This window comes from Atta colombica, unplaced genomic scaffold (genome assembly GCF_001594045.1).
Source record: "Atta colombica isolate Treedump-2 unplaced genomic scaffold, Acol1.0 scaffold26, whole genome shotgun sequence".
NCBI lineage: Eukaryota > Metazoa > Arthropoda > Insecta > Hymenoptera > Formicidae > Atta > Atta colombica.
In genome coordinates, this window is record NW_017259359.1 from 400,749 (window position 1) to 406,338 (window position 5,590).

General features: G+C 30.5%; 1 pseudogene; it reads left to right on the top strand.

Moving 5' to 3' along the window:
* The first annotated feature begins 1,575 nt into the window (after positions 1-1,575).
* LOC108689117 overlaps positions 1,576-5,590 on the top strand; it is a 7,912-nt pseudogene continuing 3,897 nt past the window's right edge.

Sequence of the window (5,590 nt, forward strand, 5' to 3'; positions counted from 1 at the left end):
AACGAAGTTCCTATGTTGGACGAAATTGGTGCGGAGAGTCCCGACTCTCGTAACCGAGAGAACGTAACTCTGGGGACATTAATCTAGAAGATTGTATTGTAGTAGAGCAAAAGTGAAACCTCTAACTATCATCATCATCGTTATCATTATCATCATCAACCAATCTCAATTTCAATCTCTACAATTGGCTTGCTACTAGGCCGGAATGAAGTAATTCTTGCTTATGTAAGTATCATTTTTAACTTTTCAAGGATAAAAATATTAAAAGCTGGATTAATAATCCTGGACCCTCATATGAAATTGTCATCGTCATGATTATTTTGTTGACTACAACTCTGTGAATAATTTGTAACACTAAATAATGAAACACTAAAAAGAAAAACAAAAACCTAAGAGAGTTTTGATACTGATTTTATGCTTCAATTTGTAATAGAGCTGTAGGCAAGAACAGATTTAATAATAATATTAGCATTAGAGATACGAGAATATTTGGAAGATATGTCATCAACTGAAAGCGATATTAATGAAGTATTAGATAATATTAATATATTTAAAAGAAGAAAAATGCAGAGTACATAATTATGTTGAAATAATAGTTGACAGGTCAAGATTTTAAGGCTCATTTTAGGTATATTTATATAAATAATATCTTTCTAAAAATATTTGTGTTAAAATTATTATGAAAAATAATTCACTTGATTTGAATAGAAAATGGAATATTTAACTATAATAAAAAATATCATTTAGAATGCTTCCTAAAACATTCGAGTATATTTTATCTATTATTGAGCCTGAACTACAAAGAAAAGTAGGAAGAACACCTACAATTTCTCCAAAAAAGCAATTTTTATTAGCATTATGGAGATTTGCTACTCCGGATTCTTTAAGGCACAAATAAGCACTAAACAGACTTCTATTTAAAGTGACGCGCCGCTTATATCTTTGATCAAAGCTGGGATTTAGTTGCATAATTTAGTTGTATAATTAGCCGATTTTTGATTCTTGCCCCTTACTTCATCAACTCACGCGCAGCCTAAATGCCGATCGGCATGATAAAGTAAGGGGCAGGAACTAAGCTAAAAATTAGTCGAAATGTGCAAAACTAAATCCCAGCTCTGATTGATGCTTGTGTCGATTGATAGTATTGTCTGCATAAAGCGACATCTACAATGACATTTTAAGGCGTAAAAGTTTCAGTTTTAAGCTTTAAGCATAAAAAATTGACCAATTGTTGTTTTCCTCACATTCGATTGGTCAATCTTCTTGCAACTTAAGGTTTAAGCTTAACTTTTATACCTTAAAATCTCGTTGTAGATCTTGCCGCTTTATACAGACAATACTATCAATCGACACAAGCATCAATCTATCTTTGTTTGACAAGTAGACAACAAAAACAGAATGATGCTTTTGTTGATTTATGTCATTAACTAGAAAACAATTTATATATTCTCATTTCATAATGCTCAGATCGATTTCTGATCGATTTAATGTCGGTGCAAGTATCGCATTATATGTTACAAGACGTGTTATAAGTGCAATTAATAAACTGGCGCCAATTAATAAAGTAGCCTAAAAATGAATGAACAAGTATGGGTAGGATTTGAAGCTGCCAGTGGATTCCCAAAAGTCATCGATGCTATTGATGGTACTCATATTAATATTCCAGCTCCCAAACCCAGAAACGTTAATCGCAAAGATCACTACTCAATTCAGCTTCAAATAATATCTTTATATTCTAACAATGAAATATTTGATGGAATTATTTAAATTTTTTACAGTCTTCTTGTTTCACAGTTTTACAAAACATTGTTTTTCTTAGCAGCAGAAAAATAGATATACTATGGGAGTACAATAAGTTTCCGCCGTTTGCAAAAGACGGCGCCACTAATAAACTATAATTAAAATTGTTTGATGTAAAACGACATATCGTAAGATTGGATATCCGGCAACACCATAACCTTGAAATATTAGCGATTTTATATTAGCATCATATATTTCTTTTTGTACGAAAATGTTGAGTTTTGAGCCGAATAAGCGTCATTTGTGAGAACTTTTGATTTACTTCTTTAATTTGAAGAAATCTGCAGCTGAGGCTCATAGATTGTTTGTAGAAATATATGGTGATGCTGCCTTAAGTGAGAGAAGTTGTCGTGACTGGTTTCAAAAGTTTAGAACGGTGAATTTAACATCGAAGACAAAGAACGTAGCGGAAGGTCGAAAGTGTACCAAAACGCGGAATTGGAAACATTATTGGATGAAGATTCGTGCTAAACGCAAAAAGAACTTGCACTTACATTAAGAGTGACTAAACAAACAATTTCATATCGTTTGAAATCATTGGGAATGATTCAAAAGCAAGGGAATTTTCCATATAAACTGAAGCCGAGAAATGTTGAATATCGATTTTTCACATGTGAAATGCTGCTTGCCAGGCATAAACGAAAGGATTTTTTGCATTGTATAGTCACTGATGATGAAAAATGGATCCACTACGATAACCCAAGAAGAGGAAATCATGGAGACTACCTGGCCATGCTTTAACATCAACAGTTAAACCGAATATTCATGGAAAAAAACTCATGTTCTGTATTTGATGGGATCAGCTTGGTGTCGTGTATTATGAGTTGCTCAAACCGAACGAGACCATTACTGGGGCTCTCTACCGAACACAATTGATGAGATTGAGCCGAGCACTCAAGGAAAAACGCGCCCACTACTACTCCAGGCATGACAAAATTATTCTCCTGCATGATAATGCTTAAGCACATGTTGGCGGCGCCAGTCAAAACCTACTTAGAAACACTCAAATGGGAAGTTCTACCCCACCCGCCGTATTCTCCAGACATTGCTACTTCCGACTACCATTTGTTCCGATCGACGCATGGCCTGTCTGAGCAGCACTTCACATCATATGAAGATACCAAAAATTGTCGATGATTGGATAGCCTCAAAAGATGAAGCATTCTTCGCGGTGCTACATGCTACCAGAAAGATGGAAAAAAGTAGTAGCTAGCAATTACTTTGCCATTACTTTGATTATGTACCGTTTTTTCACAATGTTTAATTTTTGATAAAAAACGGCGGAAACTTATTTGTACTCCCAATATAATATAGAAGAAGACTAAAGAAATTGAAATACTTTTATCAGGCATTCTAATGTTAATGCTCTCTGTGCAATTTCATTTAATCTGTATTGTCTTTTTTTGAAGGCTATATGTGATCATATATATATGTCAATTTATTCATTGTTTTGTTGGACATATAGAATCTGTACATGATCAACGAATTTCGTCCATCTGAAGTACAATCTTATCTTGGAGATGTATCAAAATTTCCAGACGTGTGCCATTTAGTTGGGGATCAAGCTTATAAAGAAATTATAATTTCCTTCACTCTTCTGTAAAAATATTTATTGAAAGAGCGTTCGCACTATTAAAATAATGTTTCCGAAATTTTCTTACAAACTTGCGATGATTAGAATAAATTTGATTCCGATATTCTTGCATGCTGTGTACTATACAACTTGTGATTTGATGATCTCGATTTAGAAATAAATGAGAATATACAGGAGATAGATCATATGACCATATGATCAACGGAAATGTACGAGATGCTGCTCAAGCAGATATTGCAAAACGAGATTTGATAGCTGAAAGATTACGAAATACCATATATAATGCTTATTTCTATCAATTTTCTAAGAATGATAAACAGTTAATATTTATCAATATGCGCAATAAATTGGTTATGATAATTAATTTTTAGATATTTAATTTTTAATACACTATATAATTACACTAGATAATTAAGTATAATATAGATATAAAAAATTATATTCTAAATTTAAAGAAGGAATTTATTATAAAATAAATATTCTTTTATATAAAACTTTGTCACTTTGTGTCAGAGATCGATTTTCTTTATTATTGAACTCTTGCTGAAATTTCTTTACATCAAAAAAAATCTTTTCGTTTTGCTTATGTTAATATTTTTTTAGCATCCACCATGTGTAAATATAATTTGCGTTTATTAACATTTTATACACTCTGTCTTCAATAAAGTACATTTTCAAACACAAATTCTTACAATATACTTATTCTCCTTTACGATACTTATAATACTATTTAATTATGTTATTTGACGCAAACATTTTAAAATTAATATTGCATTCTGCACTACAACTAGGTGTTTGCAAATTCAAATGCAGATTCAAATAAATTAAACTGAAACATTTCAATTTTCTGAATAATAATAAAATAGTTATATCTATCTATAAATAATCTTTGGTACATAAAGCATATGTATATACCATACCGAAAGAACGGGATATAAACAATAGCTTCTCATCTAACAGTAGAACAAAATAAAACAGATCGGTCTAAACTGCCGTCAAATTATCTGATTTGAAAAATAAGTATTTTCCTTCATGTTGAGATTTTAAAAGCGAATATCGCAAAAAAGACAAAAAGAAAAACAGTCAAGACAATTGAATGTGAAAATTACTTATATAACTGAGCTCAATCAGTGTGTCTTTCTATATCTTTTCAATAAGTTTATCCAGTCTGTATAACAGGTTTGTTCTCATTTCTAACTTTTCTTTATATCTCTTCTCTTTACTTTCTCTAGTTTTTCATTTTTCTTCTAATATTTCGATAGTTATCAGTAACTTTACGTTTACCTAAAAGTAGAAATATTTTTTATATCTCAGTGTCTAATTCAACTAGTAATGACAGTTATTTACGAGAAATTATATTGGATGAACAAATAGAACTATAACTGCTATTGCTTGGAAATATTGATCTTTCCTTTAATGTTACACATCCAGTATTGACGAAATAGTTGCCAATGGTGCCATATAAGGTTTCTCTTTAAGAAGATTTCCTTAATCTAAGTAATTAATATTGTATAATACTAATTGTGAGAGTGTAAGAGGGAAAAAGTTACATTATGTTATGTCAATTAAAGTTATTTACTGTCTCATAATATTTCCGTATATTATTGTGTTATACCGGATTTTGCGTTATGATCTTTAATTGTCTTATATGTACGTTTCATTATATTTATTCTCGTCATGCATTGTCTACCAGAGACATTATATCCCTTAGTTGCCACAATTTCATTCTATGCTTTCTTACAATGATTTTACCTGAAGACGTGGAAGATTCTCGTTGTCTATATTCTTCAAATAAGAGCATTATTGTCTCATGAGACTATCTGAAATTTGTAATATAAATCATTAGATTAGATATAAGAAAATATAAGAAAAAATAGAGATAACGTACTCATAACAAATAGGATTTAAATTCATATTGAAAAAATTTCCTTACTTTCTTTATTTTCTATCGATTCCTCTTCTTTTGTTTGTCTTTCTTGAAAAAAATAACATTTATATTATCTATAAAAGCAATGTATATAATTATCAATATTGTTCTAAATTACTCTACTATGTAAGAAAGAAAAGCTAAATCAAATTAGTTATGTACTAAATGTTTTCTCTGACGGAGTGTTATTTAAGATAGTGATATAAGCCGAGAAGCTCCTTAAAAAATGTTTTTTAATATAATAATATAAATTTAATATAAATATAAAT